Source organism: Periplaneta americana, unplaced genomic scaffold (assembly GCF_040183065.1).
Source record: "Periplaneta americana isolate PAMFEO1 unplaced genomic scaffold, P.americana_PAMFEO1_priV1 scaffold_34, whole genome shotgun sequence".
Taxonomy (NCBI): Eukaryota; Metazoa; Arthropoda; class Insecta; order Blattodea; family Blattidae; genus Periplaneta; species Periplaneta americana.
Genome location: NW_027185515.1, coordinates 220,310 through 231,666, shown reverse-complemented (window position 1 = coordinate 231,666; position 11,357 = coordinate 220,310). Strand labels below are relative to the sequence as shown.

Genomic DNA, 11,357 nt, shown 5'->3' with positions numbered 1-11,357 from the left:
TCCAACTTCAACTCCTTTCACAACATCCCCGCCTACACAAGTCACTCACTATAGGAATAATATTAGGCTTCTCTATTCATTTCGCAAATTGCCATAAACTACAATATAATATTACTTCGCATCTCTTTTTATCGTCTCACATAAACCGTTTCAGCTTGCAAAGTTTCTTCAGATTTTAGATTTAACTAATTTAATTTTCAATTGTCTGGAACGGCTGTTAACTTCGTCTGTAGCTTTCCCCACAGCGGAGACGTGACGCTTCATTCCGAGAAAAACTACTATATTACCTACAATAATTGAAATTATGTTGAATATGACCCGCTCTGCTCCAGTCGAACACAATATCACTACATCACAAATCCAAACGGTGGCGAGGTAAGGTACAACGTTTTTAGAATAATGGAATTATTCGTTACTAGATGTTCATTTTAATCAGTCTGTATGGTGGCAATGTGATGTATCTCCGTAGGGAAAAGGCTGCGGATATGAGCACATGTAATCAAATTGTTCCTTCCGCTGTAGTGAATGAGAATATTTGAGATTTATTTGTGGCGAGGTGTAGAAGATTATGTTACAGTGTCCATAATATTAAAATACTTTTCTCTTGAGCCTACCTGTTCAGAGGATCGGTCATTGCTGCTGTACTTCGAATTTTGTACCGTTCATTTAATCTCCTTAATGCTGCTACATATTCCTTCGCACAAACACACTTTCAATACTTGTATCGTACAATAAATACATCTGATATCGCAGAGAATTAATACGAAACATAAAGTTCCGCCAAGCATCCGCAGCCATCTTACATAATTTTATTGCCGTACATATATACATACACAAATACAACACTACATGATAGCGATTAAATGGGCCGATCCCGGAAGCACTGCAATACCGGGCCAACCCGTGACAGAGGTGGAGCAAGCTCCTAGCACTCCGTCATTTTCCAAAAATCAGTTTAATATTCTGGTCCTGCAATGCAGGACGTATCAGATATTAAGCTGATAAGAACAGATACTACACTTTGATCTTAGCCAAAAGGCCGAGAAGCGATGCCAAACGACGCCCGTCGCGACACAATTAATCTTACAACGACGCCTGTCACAGACGGGACGCGAACTTATCCCGCTGGCCTCAGAAATTAAATTCATTACAAAATATCATAGCAAGACTCTCTGAACAGAACTACTATCGTCTCATGCGCATTCAGAGTGCGCACTTCACCTGCATTCGGATATCAAGTAAAATTAATTACGAAATACAATGAATTATTATGCCACGCGTGCACATTACGTGTGTCTGCCATCTAGCGCCTGCTGTTGGCGTTACCCTCGCTCATAATACGCCAGCATCCCTATTAAACTAGGTCCCGCGCCGTGGTCTAAGACATCCTCCCTAGGATTCCCGTCATGGAATCCGGGCTATTCCGAGTACTCATGGCTTCGGCCAGTGTATGGGACCGGTGCCCACCCAGCATCGTGGTGCACTTGGGGAGCTACGATAGGTGGCGAAATAAAGCCAGCTCTATAACGGCTGGGGGATTCATCGTGCTAACCACACGATACTTCCATTTTGGTTTCATGATCGTCCACCTCTGCTTCGGCATGTTGACGTGAGTTCAGCAGCCGGTTGCTCGGTCATGGTCCTTCATGGTCTGTCGTGCCACGGATTAGTATATAACGACTAGACTATGATCAACACGAACATTTATACCGCTATGATGCATGCTGTAGGCTACTAAATCAACAATAATATTTACAACGCATCCAAGTGCTGATGTAAGAGGCTAGGTCTCCTCGGCTCTTTCTTCTTCATTTCAAATGGGTAACATGACGTCCTCAAACATTCATTTCAAAACGATTCCCAATCTGAACAAAAGCATATTATTAAGTTTCTACCTAACGTTATTAGTACTCTAAACTCAGCGTGTCTGGAAAATACGTATGTACACGTGATCTCCCATGTTCCATATCTTACATAACGGCAGTACAGGTTCAGATCGTTACCACCAAATTAACAAACGTTCCCACATTACAAGCGCACACATTCATTCACTTCTTCTCAGACATCATATTCATTTCCTGTATAATTACGTACATTAAGTACATGTATACTAAGAATTCTGATTACAGTTACAAATTTTACGATTTAAATGCATTTATGTCATTTTTCTTTTCACAAATTCTCATCAAATTGCTCCTCACAACTGGTAACAAATATTAAATCATTTTTAGTATTTCCAATGACAGTCAATCTATCCTTCCCCATTTCCAGTTTAATACTGTGCACACCACTCTTCTTCTCCTCTTCGTCACCGTCTTCTTCTTCTATTTATCAATTCCGCTATAATGCCACAGTAACGAGCTTGGCGTACCCTGACCAACCACGGAACACCTGACATGATTCTTTCTTGTTCGCAGGGACGAGAAGTCTGTATTTTTTCTCAACGCAGCTATTCTGTTTTAAACAGGGATGTCTATGGCTTCCGAAACTGCATGTCATTAAAAATTCTCACATTAAGAAATTTGTAGCCGATCACTTGGAACGGCAGGGTAACCGAACTTCAGTCGATGCATTTATAATTATCGGCTATCCGGGAGAGTAAAATCACGCAGGCGATTATTATTGCTCTCAAAACTCACGCAATTTCGCCAGCATACGTACGTCGAACCCCTAACTGCCCACCGATACTAAATTCCAACACACGACTCGCATACGTTGTGTTATACTGTATTTCTAATTTTTAAGGCCAAATGCACGACATACTGTCAAGAATGAAAGAAAAACAATAATAGAATTGCCCTGAAATTCCTTATATTGTTGCGAATTCGATCTCAACCTAATTCCAAGAAGCTACCGCATATATGAGTCCTACATGTTCATCTCAGTCAAAGGGCCAGGCCAGGCCAGGCCACTAAGTTAGATCGGATATGATGAACATTTTTTCTACCTCAGCTCAGGCAAAAACCCAAGAAAGTCGCAAATACGACATCACATTCGGATATAATCCGAAAACCCAACAACAATGAATACCTCCATCACACCATATCAGCTAAACGCCCATCAAGGAAATTCAGAGATCAACAGAATTTCATCTTGGACAATAGGCTGAGGAACAGTCCCATATACTACACTTCGATCTTAGCCAAAAGACCGAGAAGAAAAACCGATCACGTGCCGTCGGGATCTATTTAATTCTACAACAGCACCTGCCATATGCGGGTTATTAACAAACTCCGCTCCATTTAGATATACAGTTCGATACACCATCTTCTAAAGGGACTCTCGCTAAAGCTGTACTGCCATATCTTTCGAATAGAGTGCGCATACCATTTGTATTTCAATTAATCACAATACAGATTATAAATTGTAATGACGTGTGTCTAAATTACGTACACCTGCCCTCTAGCGAATGCTGTCGGAGTTATTCTCGCGCAAGTACACTGAACTTGCTACTGCTGCCTACGATAGGCCGATGTTACATTCCTCGCATTAATTCTTAATATAGCGATCGAAAACTATCTAACCGCGGTTGCCGCACCTATAGAAACGGCAATCATATCCTTAAATAATGAACTTTTTGTGATAAAGGAAAAAGAAAAGAAAGAGACAGAGATCAGCTTAATTTCATTCAAGCGGAGCGACAGCACGGAAACTAGCGTCCAGCTCTTGAGACAACTAGTCAAACAACAGATGGTAACTACACAGAATTTACTGCATTGCAACATTCATTGTGTTATTATAGCAGTAGTGTCAGATTTGTAAGCTCCAATACCGTTTGTGGAGCTAGATCGGAGCATGAACTTGCTTGTGTCTGTGGAAACACCGGAGCACGAAACCCGTCTAGTGGAGCGCTCAGCTCCGTTTAGTCCCTGTCTGACATCGCTGTATTATAGTTTCTATGAACCATATTTCCGAAGTGTTGAGCTATGAGCACTTAAGCGCTCGCAATACTTTGCCACTACGCAGCGAATATTCACCGACATTTAAAGCACTCGTTCACACTATTTTTCGCATAGATTTCCCAATTATGCCTGTGACAATCATAGCTTCAGAATTACTGAGCGATTCATTCATCCCAACAACCAACGTTAACCCGTGCCCACAAATATAAATTCATTGTCCAACTTCAACTCCTTTCACAACATCCCCGCCTACACAAGTCACTCACTATAGGAATAATATTAGGCTTCTCTATTCATTTCGCAAATTGCCATAAACTACAATATAATATTACTTCGCATCTCTTTTTATCGTCTCACATAAACCGTTTCAGCTTGCAAAGTTTCTTCAGATTTTAGATTTAACTAATTTAATTTTCAATTGTCTGGAACGGCTGTTAACTTCGTCTGTAGCTTTCCCCACAGCGGAGACGTGACGCTTCATTCCGAGAAAAACTACTATATTACCTACAATAATTGAAATTATGTTGAATATGACCCGCTCTGCTCCAGTCGAACACAATATCACTACATCACAAATCCAAACGGTGGCGAGGTAAGGTACAACGTTTTTAGAATAATGGAATTATTCGTTACTAGATGTTCATTTTAATCAGTCTGTATGGTGGCAATGTGATGTATCTCCGTAGGGAAAAGGCTGCGGATATGAGCACATGTAATCAAATTGTTCCTTCCGCTGTAGTGAATGAGAATATTTGAGATTTATTTGTGGCGAGGTGTAGAAGATTATGTTACAGTGTCCATAATATTAAAATACTTTTCTCTTGAGCCTACCTGTTCAGAGGATCGGTCATTGCTGCTGTACTTCGAATTTTGTACCGTTCATTTAATCTCCTTAATGCTGCTACATATTCCTTCGCACAAACACACTTTCAATACTTGTATCGTACAATAAATACATCTGATATCGCAGAGAATTAATACGAAACATAAAGTTCCGCCAAGCATCCGCAGCCATCTTACATAATTTTATTGCCGTACATATATACATACACAAATACAACACTACATGATAGCGATTAAATGGGCCGATCCCGGAAGCACTGCAATACCGGGCCAACCCGTGACAGAGGTGGAGCAAGCTCCTAGCACTCCGTCATTTTCCAAAAATCAGTTTAATATTCTGGTCCTGCAATGCAGGACGTATCAGATATTAAGCTGATAAGAACAGATACTACACTTTGATCTTAGCCAAAAGGCCGAGAAGCGATGCCAAACGACGCCCGTCGCGACACAATTAATCTTACAACGACGCCTGTCACAGACGGGACGCGAACTTATCCCGCTGGCCTCAGAAATTAAATTCATTACAAAATATCATAGCAAGACTCTCTGAACAGAACTACTATCGTCTCATGCGCATTCAGAGTGCGCACTTCACCTGCATTCGGATATCAAGTAAAATTAATTACGAAATACAATGAATTATTATGCCACGCGTGCACATTACGTGTGTCTGCCATCTAGCGCCTGCTGTTGGCGTTACCCTCGCTCATAATACGCCAGCATCCCTATTAAACTAGGTCCCGCGCCGTGGTCTAAGACATCCTCCCTAGGATTCCCGTCATGGAATCCGGGCTATTCCGAGTACTCATGGCTTCGGCCAGTGTATGGGACCGGTGCCCACCCAGCATCGTGGTGCACTTGGGGAGCTACGATAGGTGGCGAAATAAAGCCAGCTCTATAACGGCTGGGGGATTCATCGTGCTAACCACACGATACTTCCATTTTGGTTTCATGATCGTCCACCTCTGCTTCGGCATGTTGACGTGAGTTCAGCAGCCGGTTGCTCGGTCATGGTCCTTCATGGTCTGTCGTGCCACGGATTAGTATATAACGACTAGACTATGATCAACACGAACATTTATACCGCTATGATGCATGCTGTAGGCTACTAAATCAACAATAATATTTACAACGCATCCAAGTGCTGATGTAAGAGGCTAGGTCTCCTCGGCTCTTTCTTCTTCATTTCAAATGGGTAACATGACGTCCTCAAACATTCATTTCAAAACGATTCCCAATCTGAACAAAAGCATATTATTAAGTTTCTACCTAACGTTATTAGTACTCTAAACTCAGCGTGTCTGGAAAATACGTATGTACACGTGATCTCCCATGTTCCATATCAACTATTTCTTACATAACGGCAGTACAGGTTCAGATCGTTACCACCAAATTAACAAACGTTCCCACATTACAAGCGCACACATTCATTCACTTCTTCTCAGACATCATATTCATTTCCTGTATAATTACGTACATTAAGTACATGTATACTAAGAATTCTGATTACAGTTACAAATTTTACGATTTAAATGCATTTATGTCATTTTTCTTTTCACAAATTCTCATCAAATTGCTCCTCACAACTGGTAACAAATATTAAATCATTTTTAGTATTTCCAATGACAGTCAATCTATCCTTCCCCATTTCCAGTTTAATACTGTGCACACCACTCTTCTTCTCCTCTTCGTCACCGTCTTCTTCTTCTATTTATCAATTCCGCTATAATGCCACAGTAACGAGCTTGGCGTACCCTGACCAACCACGGAACACCTGACATGATTCTTTCTTGTTCGCAGGGACGAGAAGTCTGTATTTTTTCTCAACGCAGCTATTCTGTTTTAAACAGGGATGTCTATGGCTTCCGAAACTGCATGTCATTAAAAATTCTCACATTAAGAAATTTGTAGCCGATCACTTGGAACGGCAGGGTAACCGAACTTCAGTCGATGCATTTATAATTATCGGCTATCCGGGAGAGTAAAATCACGCAGGCGATTATTATTGCTCTCAAAACTCACGCAATTTCGCCAGCATACGTACGTCGAACCCCTAACTGCCCACCGATACTAAATTCCAACACACGACTCGCATACGTTGTGTTATACTGTATTTCTAATTTTTAAGGCCAAATGCACGACATACTGTCAAGAATGAAAGAAAAACAATAATAGAATTGCCCTGAAATTCCTTATATTGTTGCGAATTCGATCTCAACCTAATTCCAAGAAGCTACCGCATATATGAGTCCTACATGTTCATCTCAGTCAAAGGGCCAGGCCAGGCCAGGCCACTAAGTTAGATCGGATATGATGAACATTTTTTCTACCTCAGCTCAGGCAAAAACCCAAGAAAGTCGCAAATACGACATCACATTCGGATATAATCCGAAAACCCAACAACAAAGTTAAGACATATGATGAATACCTCCATCACACCATATCAGCTAAACGCCCATCAAGGAAATTCAGAGATCAACAGAATTTCATCTTGGACAATAGGCTGAGGAACAGTCCCATATACTACACTTCGATCTTAGCCAAAAGACCGAGAAGAAAAACCGATCACGTGCCGTCGGGATCTATTTAATTCTACAACAGCACCTGCCATATGCGGGTTATTAACAAACTCCGCTCCATTTAGATATACAGTTCGATACACCATCTTCTAAAGGGACTCTCGCTAAAGCTGTACTGCCATATCTTTCGAATAGAGTGCGCATACCATTTGTATTTCAATTAATCACAATACAGATTATAAATTGTAATGACGTGTGTCTAAATTACGTACACCTGCCCTCTAGCGAATGCTGTCGGAGTTATTCTCGCGCAAGTACACTGAACTTGCTACTGCTGCCTACGATAGGCCGATGTTACATTCCTCGCATTAATTCTTAATATAGCGATCGAAAACTATCTAACCGCGGTTGCCGCACCTATAGAAACGGCAATCATATCCTTAAATAATGAACTTTTTGTGATAAAGGAAAAAGAAAAGAAAGAGACAGAGATCAGCTTAATTTCATTCAAGCGGAGCGACAGCACGGAAACTAGCGTCCAGCTCTTGAGACAACTAGTCAAACAACAGATGGTAACTACACAGAATTTACTGCATTGCAACATTCATTGTGTTATTATAGCAGTAGTGTCAGATTTGTAAGCTCCAATACCGTTTGTGGAGCTAGATCGGAGCATGAACTTGCTTGTGTCTGTGGAAACACCGGAGCACGAAACCCGTCTAGTGGAGCGCTCAGCTCCGTTTAGTCCCTGTCTGACATCGCTGTATTATAGTTTCTATGAACCATATTTCCGAAGTGTTGAGCTATGAGCACTTAAGCGCTCGCAATACTTTGCCACTACGCAGCGAATATTCACCGACATTTAAAGCACTCGTTCACACTATTTTTCGCATAGATTTCCCAATTATGCCTGTGACAATCATAGCTTCAGAATTACTGAGCGATTCATTCATCCCAACAACCAACGTTAACCCGTGCCCACAAATATAAATTCATTGTCCAACTTCAACTCCTTTCACAACATCCCCGCCTACACAAGTCACTCACTATAGGAATAATATTAGGCTTCTCTATTCATTTCGCAAATTGCCATAAACTACAATATAATATTACTTCGCATCTCTTTTTATCGTCTCACATAAACCGTTTCAGCTTGCAAAGTTTCTTCAGATTTTAGATTTAACTAATTTAATTTTCAATTGTCTGGAACGGCTGTTAACTTCGTCTGTAGCTTTCCCCACAGCGGAGACGTGACGCTTCATTCCGAGAAAAACTACTATATTACCTACAATAATTGAAATTATGTTGAATATGACCCGCTCTGCTCCAGTCGAACACAATATCACTACATCACAAATCCAAACGGTGGCGAGGTAAGGTACAACGTTTTTAGAATAATGGAATTATTCGTTACTAGATGTTCATTTTAATCAGTCTGTATGGTGGCAATGTGATGTATCTCCGTAGGGAAAAGGCTGCGGATATGAGCACATGTAATCAAATTGTTCCTTCCGCTGTAGTGAATGAGAATATTTGAGATTTATTTGTGGCGAGGTGTAGAAGATTATGTTACAGTGTCCATAATATTAAAATACTTTTCTCTTGAGCCTACCTGTTCAGAGGATCGGTCATTGCTGCTGTACTTCGAATTTTGTACCGTTCATTTAATCTCCTTAATGCTGCTACATATTCCTTCGCACAAACACACTTTCAATACTTGTATCGTACAATAAATACATCTGATATCGCAGAGAATTAATACGAAACATAAAGTTCCGCCAAGCATCCGCAGCCATCTTACATAATTTTATTGCCGTACATATATACATACACAAATACAACACTACATGATAGCGATTAAATGGGCCGATCCCGGAAGCACTGCAATACCGGGCCAACCCGTGACAGAGGTGGAGCAAGCTCCTAGCACTCCGTCATTTTCCAAAAATCAGTTTAATATTCTGGTCCTGCAATGCAGGACGTATCAGATATTAAGCTGATAAGAACAGATACTACACTTTGATCTTAGCCAAAAGGCCGAGAAGCGATGCCAAACGACGCCCGTCGCGACACAATTAATCTTACAACGACGCCTGTCACAGACGGGACGCGAACTTATCCCGCTGGCCTCAGAAATTAAATTCATTACAAAATATCATAGCAAGACTCTCTGAACAGAACTACTATCGTCTCATGCGCATTCAGAGTGCGCACTTCACCTGCATTCGGATATCAAGTAAAATTAATTACGAAATACAATGAATTATTATGCCACGCGTGCACATTACGTGTGTCTGCCATCTAGCGCCTGCTGTTGGCGTTACCCTCGCTCATAATACGCCAGCATCCCTATTAAACTAGGTCCCGCGCCGTGGTCTAAGACATCCTCCCTAGGATTCCCGTCATGGAATCCGGGCTATTCCGAGTACTCATGGCTTCGGCCAGTGTATGGGACCGGTGCCCACCCAGCATCGTGGTGCACTTGGGGAGCTACGATAGGTGGCGAAATAAAGCCAGCTCTATAACGGCTGGGGGATTCATCGTGCTAACCACACGATACTTCCATTTTGGTTTCATGATCGTCCACCTCTGCTTCGGCATGTTGACGTGAGTTCAGCAGCCGGTTGCTCGGTCATGGTCCTTCATGGTCTGTCGTGCCACGGATTAGTATATAACGACTAGACTATGATCAACACGAACATTTATACCGCTATGATGCATGCTGTAGGCTACTAAATCAACAATAATATTTACAACGCATCCAAGTGCTGATGTAAGAGGCTAGGTCTCCTCGGCTCTTTCTTCTTCATTTCAAATGGGTAACATGACGTCCTCAAACATTCATTTCAAAACGATTCCCAATCTGAACAAAAGCATATTATTAAGTTTCTACCTAACGTTATTAGTACTCTAAACTCAGCGTGTCTGGAAAATACGTATGTACACGTGATCTCCCATGTTCCATATCTTACATAACGGCAGTACAGGTTCAGATCGTTACCACCAAATTAACAAACGTTCCCACATTACAAGCGCACACATTCATTCACTTCTTCTCAGACATCATATTCATTTCCTGTATAATTACGTACATTAAGTACATGTATACTAAGAATTCTGATTACAGTTACAAATTTTACGATTTAAATGCATTTATGTCATTTTTCTTTTCACAAATTCTCATCAAATTGCTCCTCACAACTGGTAACAAATATTAAATCATTTTTAGTATTTCCAATGACAGTCAATCTATCCTTCCCCATTTCCAGTTTAATACTGTGCACACCACTCTTCTTCTCCTCTTCGTCACCGTCTTCTTCTTCTATTTATCAATTCCGCTATAATGCCACAGTAACGAGCTTGGCGTACCCTGACCAACCACGGAACACCTGACATGATTCTTTCTTGTTCGCAGGGACGAGAAGTCTGTATTTTTTCTCAACGCAGCTATTCTGTTTTAAACAGGGATGTCTATGGCTTCCGAAACTGCATGTCATTAAAAATTCTCACATTAAGAAATTTGTAGCCGATCACTTGGAACGGCAGGGTAACCGAACTTCAGTCGATGCATTTATAATTATCGGCTATCCGGGAGAGTAAAATCACGCAGGCGATTATTATTGCTCTCAAAACTCACGCAATTTCGCCAGCATACGTACGTCGAACCCCTAACTGCCCACCGATACTAAATTCCAACACACGACTCGCATACGTTGTGTTATACTGTATTTCTAATTTTTAAGGCCAAATGCACGACATACTGTCAAGAATGAAAGAAAAACAATAATAGAATTGCCCTGAAATTCCTTATATTGTTGCGAATTCGATCTCAACCTAATTCCAAGAAGCTACCGCATATATGAGTCCTACATGTTCATCTCAGTCAAAGGGCCAGGCCAGGCCAGGCCACTAAGTTAGATCGGATATGATGAACATTTTTTCTACCTCAGCTCAGGCAAAAACCCAAGAAAGTCGCAAATACGACATCACATTCGGATATAATCCGAAAACCCAACAACAATGAATACCTCCATCACACCATATCAGCTAAACGCCCATCAAGGAAATTCAGAGATCAACAGAATTTCATCTT

At 41.2% G+C, this 11,357-nt stretch overlaps 3 non-coding genes across 3 annotated transcripts; all 3 read right to left on the bottom strand.

Annotated features, from left to right (window-relative positions):
• Positions 1-858: 858 nt before the first annotated feature.
• LOC138694027 (U2 spliceosomal RNA) lies at positions 859-1,051 on the bottom strand. The gene has a single exon (XR_011330710.1). It is a non-coding gene; the product is annotated as a U2 spliceosomal RNA (small nuclear RNA).
• A 3,926-nt stretch (positions 1,052-4,977) lies between these two features.
• On the bottom strand, positions 4,978-5,170 carry LOC138694026 (U2 spliceosomal RNA). The gene has a single exon (XR_011330709.1). It is a non-coding gene; the product is annotated as a U2 spliceosomal RNA (small nuclear RNA).
• A 3,950-nt stretch (positions 5,171-9,120) lies between these two features.
• On the bottom strand, positions 9,121-9,313 carry LOC138694025 (U2 spliceosomal RNA). Its single transcript, XR_011330708.1, has one exon. It is a non-coding gene; the product is annotated as a U2 spliceosomal RNA (small nuclear RNA).
• Positions 9,314-11,357: the final 2,044 nt, after the last annotated feature.